This window comes from Girardinichthys multiradiatus, chromosome 15, assembly GCF_021462225.1.
Source record: "Girardinichthys multiradiatus isolate DD_20200921_A chromosome 15, DD_fGirMul_XY1, whole genome shotgun sequence".
Classification (NCBI taxonomy): Eukaryota; Metazoa; Chordata; class Actinopteri; order Cyprinodontiformes; family Goodeidae; genus Girardinichthys; species Girardinichthys multiradiatus.
Window position 1 is genome coordinate 27,228,148 of NC_061808.1, and position 10,446 is coordinate 27,238,593.

Consider the following 10,446-nt stretch of genomic DNA (forward strand, 5'->3'; position numbering starts at 1 on the left):
TGCCCTGTAGTCTTGTTTAAGTTTATGAAAATGTTCCGTTGCCTCAAATGTAGCGGAGTAAAGTATTACTGGCTTATATTACTAATAGCCGCATGGCCAGCTGCTGAGGAGGCAGACAGCTGACCAAGCTGACTGACTATGGATGCATGGAATGTGGTGCACTCGGAGACAAAGGGTGGGCAGCGGAGAGGTTAGCTTAGACTGGCTCTTCATGAAACAACTAAACCACTGCTTTTTCCCACTAATGTTTGTCTCTTGGACAACGGGGTGGATCATTTACAGCTGGAAGTAAACACGCAGCAGAGACAGCTATGTTGTTAAGCCTCTCCATAGCAACGTCTCTGAATCGAGCTGGACGTACTAGCATGCTGACAACAAACATCCGCCTCTCCGGACAGCAAAGCGATGGGTCTGCTGCAAAACCTACGTCCTGATGTCGTTGTGCATATCTGATTTAAAACCCAAAGTAGAAATGGATGAAGTGAAGATGATCACCATTTGTCAGTCCATACTACAGATGGTTACCGTGGAGACTGAATGCATGCTGTTGAAGAGACATTGCTGAGCAAGGAGTCACACAGATTTCTCAGGCCAGACTTCCTGCTGCTTAGGTGTCAAGAGATGGGACTGTTGATGCTACCCTTAATCTCATATATCTGAAGAAAGTATCTACTCCATTGAATTTCTTTCTTATATATTTGTATTAGCTATAATTGATAAACACATCACTTGTTAAACTTAGTAATCTTGTTAATAGTAGTTGGTTAGTTAGTCACTGAGAACAAATATTATTAAATCTGCCTTCAACTAGAACATGGTGAAGTCACAGGACCAAGTTCTGACATCTGGAGCAAATGGAAAATAAGCACCAGAAAAACCTTAAACTTTCTTATTCATTATGAAGGTATAAAAAAACACAAGTTAATTGGTTTCAAGTCATTAAGTTTGACATAGTTGTTCTACTATAACATTTGGTTTGCAGAAATGATGACCAAGCCTTTCAGTTTAAGCTGAACATTTCTTTTGTATTAATAGAACTTAAGTTGATGACATTAGTGCTGAAAGAGTTTGGTGATTTTTTACAAGAGGCCATTGGCCATGTGAACAATTGGTGCACGGTTTTATATTTGAGCATTTTTTATTTTTGTGGTGTTAGTGGCCGTTGCCTTTGTTACCTTTTTAAAGTAGGCAGACAGGAAGTGGAGCAGAGAGAGGAGGATGACATGCAAAACAGGCCTCCGTCGTCGGGACTCGAACCCAGGACAGCCACGCCGAGGCCACTGCACACAGGTGCCCCTATATTTCAGCATTTAGTTGTTGTTTTTTTTGTTGTTTTTATATAAAAGTCTTTGCTTGGGATATGACACCTCTAAAATGTCAGATGGATGTTACATGATGTAACATAAAATAAAAACAGGTATGATGTTCCCCTTAAATCTAAAATCCATCACTGTTTTTTCCTTAAGTGAAGGTCTTTGGATCATCAATATTTAGATGCAAAGATGTGAAGGAATCTGGTAGCTGCTTCATTTGCAGCCATCACAGCTACTGAATAATTCACCTTCTGTTGCATGATACCGTGTTTTCGGTTGCGTGTGTGAACCTGTTTGTGTGCATGTGTGTTTTGGTGAGGAGCTTGTCCGATGAGGACAGATTGAACCCACTCAAGTGAATATATCTCCCACTCCAGTTACCTCTGGAGTGATATGAACCACTAAGCTCTGATAATATATGCTGATATTACACAATGCTGCTACACTATCATGAACCAGACTCGGTAAGCATGTCAAGATAAGAAGTCTTCAAATATTACTAGGGGTTCTTTTTTAATTATATGAAAATGTTTAAGAAAGTTCAATTCTGAAATTTGCTGTTAGCACCATGCATTTAATAAATCTACCAGTTCGTTTTTATCTGGAGATGTTGGCTGGTATTAAAGAGCCTCCCTCCCTCCAATTCAGAATTAGGATTTGGCTGAATCTGAACAGAACATGCATGAAAGAAAGTGGCTTGGAAAATCCATTAATAATGCAGGTTGCACATAAAGATGTATCCATGACAGGCTGGAACATTGTGTGCACGCTACACTGAGCGTTGCTCTCTGTGAACGTGATGTGCTTTCAACAATGACTCAACTACCTTTAAAACTGTGTCAGTGGTTGATCTGTTGCCCTACACTAATTAGGACTAAAATCTTGCTTTAATTAGTTTTGGTTAACTAGATTGTATTCTGATATTACTGGTAAAACATTGTGACTGAATTTAGAAGATTTAGAAAAATAGACTTGCTTTTGCTGTTATACCCAACAAGAGTAATAGTTGTCTTGATTATGATCAGTTCACAATCCATTTCACGTAATGATAATAATAATAATAATAATCCATGTCTTTCTGAGAAGAAGTTGGATGAAAAGTGTCAAATTGAGGAAGATATAAGGCTAAAATATTATTACATCCTGCTAATTGAGCTCTAGAGATTGGCACCACCGCCACCCAACTAGGAGCTTTAGAAAATGACACGTGTTACTGGATGTTGGGGAAAAAAATAGCATGTTTTGCCCTTACAAATCTGTTACTTTTTGGATGAGTGGAGTTATTTAAGGATGGGGGTGATGTGATTGTGTTTGCGTACGTTCTGCAGGGTCCTAGCAGTGATGTTCTGAATGTCCTGCATCTTCTGAAGGATTTTCTCATGGATCCCTGTGAGAAGCGCATTGCAGTAGTCCAGCCTGGAGGAGACAAAAGCATGGACAAGCTATTCCGCATCTGGAGAAGTGAGTGTGGGACAGAGTTTGGCAATGCTCCTGAGGTTGAAGAAGAAGGTCTCGCAAAGGTGTTTGATGTGAGCTTCAAAGGTCAGATTAGAGTCCATTTTAACCCCCAGGTTGGTGACTGATTTTAAAAGTCAAATATCTTGTCCTGAGAAGGTGATGCTGGTAATGTCAGATGACCGAACCTGGTGTGGAGTGCCGATTAAGATGGCTTCAGTTTTGGAGCTGTTTAGCTGCAGAAGGTTTTGCCTTATCCATATCTTTATCTCCTCCAGGCAGGCAGGTGGTCAAAGTGGATGATGTCAGGGCAGCAGAAATGGGTTTGGTTTGTCCTGAGGTAGAGTTGAGTGTCATCAGCATAACAGTGAAATTAAATTCCATGCCAGCTCATGACATGGCCAAGGTGAGCATGTAGAGAATTAACAGATTGGGGCCAAGCACTGTGCCTTGAGGGACAACACAGTTTATGCTATGTGTCAGTTAGCCTCTCCCAAGGGGTTATGCTAAGTTCTCCCAGTGAGGCAGGATGAAAGCCACTCATGAACAGAGTCAGAAAGACTGATGGTAAAATGTAGACGGTGAGGGAGGATTTGGTGATCCACAGTGTTGAAAGCTGCAGTCAGGCCAAGGAGGATGAGAAGATGGGGAGCCAGCTTCTGCAGCCAGCAGCAGGTCATTTGTGACCCTGACCAGGGCTGTTCTCTGTGCTGTTGCCAGGGCGGACACCAGACTGACATTTCTCAAACAGGTTATTTTGTTTTAGATGGTCCTAAAGCTGTAAGGCAACTACTTTTTTCAGCACCTTAATGGAAGTTTGGAGATGGGCCTGAAGTTGGCTAAGATTTCTGGGTCTAAGGTGGGTTTTTTAGAAGTGGCCTGATCTCTGCCACTCTCAGTGTAGATGGAACATGGTCAGCCTGCAGTTTATGACTTTCATGATGAGGGAACTCGTGGCATAGAGGTTGGATTTTACCAGGGCAGGAAGGGGTCCAGGAGACAGGTGGCTGGTTTCATTTTTTGTCAATGTCCTCAACATATTGCTGTGAGATGTCAGAAAAACAGCAGAGATGTGGGGAAAACCCAGACTGTGGGTCGGCAGTCAGGACAGACAGGGTGGAAAAGCTGGATAGAAGGGAGTGGATGGTGTCTACTATTTTCTGAAAAAGTAATGAAATTGTTACACCTTTCTTCTGTACCTTCTGGCTGTTTGTAGTTTGAGGATATCAAGTATGGTAGAGAAACATTGCTTGGAGTTTCCAGGGCTATTGTTGATAATATTAGAACAGAACTGTGAACATGCATCTCTCAAAGACATTGGATAAGACATTGGTTATTTAAAAAAATAACATTTTGATGCTTGCCCTTAGATTTCTAAAGTAACTATCAAATTTAGTGTTATCAATCTCAATCTAACGCTTGCATAATTCCATGACAGCAAACACGTTGGCTCAAGCTTTCTTTCTCTTGGTTTTAGAGAGATTCCTTCATTTGATCCTTAATTGTACTATTCTACCTTCAAGTAGCTTTAGCTTCAGAGAGTTAGGTCTGAGCCTCTTAAACAGTAGTGTGTAGGTGAAAGTACTTCAAAAGTATACCTAAGTGTATTCTATTTTGTTAAGTATGCTGCTATAGGGAAATCGGCCCCTATTTAGTTACTGAAGTGTGTTTGTTCTGTTAATGACATTAGCACACTAAACATGCCTGGACTCGTCGACTGGTAACTGATTACTTGGCTTGGATTTGAGCTAGTTACATGAGTTATTAAGTACTCTGGTTTTCTATCTTAACTGGTGACTTAAACTAACTTTAGTGTGTGTGTTCTTCTTTATGTTATCTCTTTAAGACCTTTCCTGGTATAATAACTTACCTTCTGAAGACTGATAGGCCTTATAGGGTCTAAAGCCCAGTCCTAATACAATAGACCAACATTTTTGGGGTTGGGGTTAGGACCAAGGTTGGAATTGAGTTTATCTTCAGGTTAGGGGTCGGAATAAACTCTTACTGGTTAAGGCTACGGTAAATGTTAGGGTCATGCATAAATGGGATTACACAAATAAATAGACATGAATACAATGTCCTAATAAGGATAGAGATTCAAATGTGTGTGGGTGTTTGTCTCTGTGTTGACCCTGTAAAAATAAATAGTTAGGACCCCAACCCAACCACCCAGCCAGCACTGGGTGGGTGCCCATGAATGACTCACAGAATGAATGAATGAATGAATAAACTTTCTTTGATGCGGTAGAACGCATCAAAGTCTCCCCTAGCATGAACAGAACCATTTGTGTGTGTGTGTGTGTGTGTGTGTGTGTGTGTGCGCATCCATGAGCGTCGGCCTCTGCTTGATGCTGATTAATCCTTGTGTTGAACACTGATGAGAGACATCCTCTGTCTGCACTCATACCTGGAACAGATGCAGGATTAAGGGATGATTCAAAATGGCACATGAACAGCTGCCCTCATCATCACCCTTCACATCCAACTAATGAGATTAACACATTTCCCAAGTGATATAAAGTGCACCACAAAAGTATACATACCCCTGTACCTTTTTGTCACATTTACTTCAATGTGCTTTGAGCATTTTACTGTATGCGACAGACCAACACCAAAAGACGAACAGTTGTGTAGTGATTTTACAAATAAAAATATAAAAAGCTATTTAGAGGTATTAAGGGGGCACTGAAATACCTCTAAATAAAATCCAGTGCAACCAATTACCTTTGATAGACATCAGTTTTCAAGTCCTGATTCTTAGATTGATGTAGCCATAGACTTTGACTGGACCATTCTAACACATGAAGATAGTGTGATCAAACCATTCCGGTGTAGGTCTGGCTGTATGTTGTCGGTTGCTGTCAGTATTTTGATGTCTGTAACATGCTTTCCTCCAGTATTGGTCTGTATTTAGCTCCATTCATCTTCCCATCAACTTTCCAGTATCTGCTTAAAAACTGCATTCCCACAGCATGATGGTCCCACTACCATATTTCACTGTGGGGGTGTTGTTTTCAGGGAAATGTTCAGTGTTAGATTTTAATCAAACATTCTAGTTTATTTTGGTCTCATCTGACCAGAGGACTTCCTTACACATGTTTCAGTGTCCGATGCATGGCTTTTGACAAACTGCAAGCAGGACTTCTCATGGCTTTCTTTCAACAACAGCTTTCTTGTTGATACTTTTCCATAAATGTCAGATTTGTAGAGTGCATGACTAATAGTTGTCCACTCGCAAGATTCTGCCACTTGAGCTGTAGATCACTGCTGCTCGATCACTGCTTAGATTTTTTGGCAAAAAAGTTTGCAGACCTTCCACTACTTTCCCTCCACTACAAAATAATGCTGTTCTTTACGTTTTAATGATACAAAATGTGAAAAAGTAGAAAATGGGTATAAACAGTTTTGCCAGGTACTGTAAACACAGAGAGAACAGATGTGTATTACAAAACAGAAGGGATTTTTTGCATTAACACCTTCTAGGTTTATGTTTACCATAATATTCCAACTCTTGATACTGTCCTGCATGTAGCATACAGACTGGTGGTCATCTGGAGGTTACGGGATCAGTGGTGGAATGAAACTGAAGCTGTAGCTCTATTAGCACTCCAATAGTCTTGGGTGTCTCTGGGAATAATCGCTGTGCCCATCGCATCGTTTGTGTGGCCATGTGTCTGTGTGGCCGGGCGTGTGTTCAGGAGTGTCTGATTTCTAATGATGGTCATCCATAATTGAGTTTGGCCTCACAGTGTGGGGTGGGATGGCATTTAACCGGGCTTCAGCTGCTTACCAGGACAGCGTGTATGTGTCAGGGGGGGTCAGTGGTGCACAAAACATCCAGCCACACTGGACAGTAACTTGAGCCCAGCGCTGTTTAATAGATGTTACGTCTGATTAACTGTCAGTTCAGGATCAGCACCAGCTAATTCATTAAAGGACATCCTGACCAGTGTGGGACATAAGTGCTTTAAGCCCAACACATGACTGCTCAAAGCACTCAACAGGCTGAAGTCCAAAAGGAAAACAATCTATCACAGAACAAGGATGTTTTTATCCCTTTTCGCTACCAAGCACATAAGAATTGTAAAACATTACATCATCTGCACTGGATACAGACTGGACCAAAGAAAAAAAGTCTGAATACTGTCAATAAAAGCCATATGGATTTTTGGTTCCACTTTATCAAGAGCATTTGTAAACACACAAACCCCCCAAACAGAATTTATTATGACCAATTACCTTGGATGAAGTGTGTCTGTGGACATCAATTTTCAAGTCTTGCCAACGATCCTCCAATGGATTTAGGTCTGAGCTTGGACTGGGCCATTTCAACACGTGTTAGATATGCTTTGAACCAAAGCACTCCATTGTAGCACTGGCTGAAGATTGGAGGTTGTTGTTTGGCACCCAGATTTTCGTCATGGACTGTCCTGTATTCAACTCCATTCATCTTTCCATCCAGAAAAGCATTCCCAGATCATTATACTGCCACCACCCTGTTTCATGGTGGAACTACTGTGTTCAGGGTGATGCAGCGTTACTTTCCCACCGCACTGATAGTTTAAATTTTGGTTTCATCTCACCGAAGCATCTTCATCCACGTTTACAGTGTCTCCCACATGGCCTGTAGCAAACTGCAAACAGGACTTCTGTTTTTTGTGCTACTCTTCCATAAAGGCCCGATTTGTGAACTAAAAGTTGTTCTTTTAAAAGATTTCCTTCACTCTGGATCTCTGCAGCTCATTCAGAGTTAACGTGGGCCTCTTGGCTGCTTCTCTGAAAAATAATATCCTTGCTCAGCCTATTAGTTTAGGTTTGAGGTCCATGCCTTGGTAGGTTTGAGCCATACCCGCTCTATTTTTGGATGATGGACAGAACAGTCATCTTGGATACATTTAAAGCCCAGGATACTGTTTTATAACGTAAGCGTGCTTCAAACGTCTCCACCGTTTTCTCCCTTTTTGTCATGTTCCTTGGTCTTCATGATGCTGTTTCTTCCCTAATGTTCTTTACAGAACAGCTGGGTTTATACTAAGATTAAAAAATAAAGGGTGCTAAAAACGGAAGTTTACAGGGTTTGGATACTCCTAGGAGGCATTGATGCAGTGACCCTACATCAAGGACCCAGAATATTCGGGAGCATTAGCCCATTCTCTGACAATCTAGTTGATCACATAATCAACACACCAGGAACATCCAAGTTTTTGTTTAACAAGTGAAACATTTCTGTATTAAAAAAAAACAAAAACATTATGAGATATTTTTTTTACAACAAATCTGTAGGTTTTCTGCCAGCTTTTCATAGTTTCTTTAGGATGAGTCCAACGTCTCTGTCTGAAACTTATTTACCTTCACATCAACCTTTCCTGTTGTCCTTTTGACCTTCTCTCATATCTTCCCAGCGAGGCTGATGTTAACGCTTCTACGTGTGCAGACGATAAAAACAAACACAAAAATGGAATAAGCATTTGCTGCCAGACAAGCTTGCAGGCACAACTACGTATCAATTACTAATGAAGTCTGTAAAAGAGAGCAGAGCCGCATGAGTCAGAGGTGTTAAGTTCAGCACATGTTGTTCATACTGTGAAGAAGACTGTAAAAATGCAACTGTGCCATTATCTGTGAAACTCTTTCTGGGCGAAACTGCTGAAAAGACGTTTATGGTTTCCACTTTAAAGTACTCAGCTTGAAGCAGGGAAACGGGAGCGGAGATGTGGTGACATGAGTCGCCATCTGCTGGACGTTGTCAGAAATGCAGTTTTTTTTTTCTGCGCAATTACCCACTTTTTTCCATAAATCCTCATAATTATCTGCAATGTCTGCAAATTGAAACATATTCATACAAAAAAATTTAGCTGAATTGTTTTGTAAATTTTAAGTGGCCTGATTGATTCACTTGTAATAAATCATATATTGAAATTTTAAAAATCCAGCTACATTAAGATTATCTACTGAGAGATTAAAAGCCTAATTTCAAAAGAAAATAGTTTTATTACCTTAAAAAAGTTTGTTTGGCTTATTTAATGTTAGTATACATGTATTGTAAGCTCAGGTTAAGTTGTGAAGTTTGGCTGAAACCACTTTCTCCAGGTGTGCTTTCCAGTTGTTGTAATCTTTCTGTTGGCAAGTGTTGCATCACTTTGCATGAACATGGCCTCACATGTAAGGAAACAGATGCCAAGAATTTAGTTTAGCAGTTTTTTGGATCATCAAGAGCTGCAGGACAGGAGGCTCTGCTGTAAAAGGTTTGAGGTCCAGCAAGCTCCAAGACCATCTCCTACTGAGGACTGAGTGAACATCTCACTACATAGTTAGAAACCACCAATCAGGCTCTAAACCTGGGTGTAGTGATGGACTCGGACCTCAAAGGCACATAAAGACAGTAACAAGGTCGGCCTTCTATCACCTAAAGAATATCTCCAGGATTAAAGGACAAATGTCTCAGCAGGACCTTGAAAAACTAATTCATGCGTTCATCTTTAGTAAAACTGATTACTGTGTCTTCACAGGTCTGCCTAAACAGTCGATCAGACAGCTGCAGTTGATCCAGAACGGTGCTGCTCGCGTCCTCACTAGAACTAAGAAAGTGGAGCACATCACCCCGGTTCTAAAGTCCCTACACTGGCTCCCTGTAGCTCAGAGAATAGACTTTAAAATACTTCTGTTAGTCTATAAATCTCTGAATGGCTTAGCACCAAAATACATTACAGACTTGTTGTCAGTGTATCAACCATCCAGACCTCTCAGGTCTTCTGGCTCAAATCTACTCTGCATACCCAGAACCAGAACCAAACATGGAGAAGCATCTTTTAGTTCTTATGCTTCACTAATCTGAAGTAAACTTCCAGAAAACTGTAAAAGCGCTGAAATCCTAAATTGGTTTAAATCAAGATTAGAGTGGCCTTTAAATGTGTTATCTAAACATTATTAGTTAACTTTCCTTTCATTTCATTATCAATCATTTTATTAATTTTTCATTTTTTTGTTATCATTTATTAATTTTTATTCTCTTCATTTGTGTTCGTTATTTAATTACCTTTATGCCACTGTAATGTAATTTTCCTAGTATGTCTCTTTTAGTTTTTTTCTGTGTACAGCACTTTAAATTGTCCTGCTACTGAAATGTGCTACATAAATAAACTTGCCTTGCCTTACATAATCATGTTGCCTCCAGTGCAGAGCTTGCACAGTTCTGAGTTTATTGTGAGGTTAAGACTTGATAAGCAGAAAAGTAAAGATTCATGTGTCAAATGATCAACAGAAGACTTGAAAAATATGTGGTAATATGTGGTGATGATTATGGAGCACCATATATTGAGGGGAAATTGATAAAATGGCTCAACGATCATAAAAACAATAAACATTTTGACCTGATGCCAGGAAACCGAGGTGAGAACAAGTGACCAGTTCTAAGAAAAATAGATAAGCAAGAAGTTAATGTCAGACTGAATCACAGAACTAATTACCTAAAAGAATGAGTTAATATCGACCTTTCATGTTAATGACATATTTGCTAATAAAAAACCTTTGAAACATATAAAATTATTTCTGCTGTTTCTCAATTTCTCATAAAAACAAGAAAACAAACATACACCATACTGCCAAAATAGCATTAAAGTAACACAATAAGCTGGAACCTGATCGAATAATGAGAACAACCCCCTGTGACGTTCTCAGT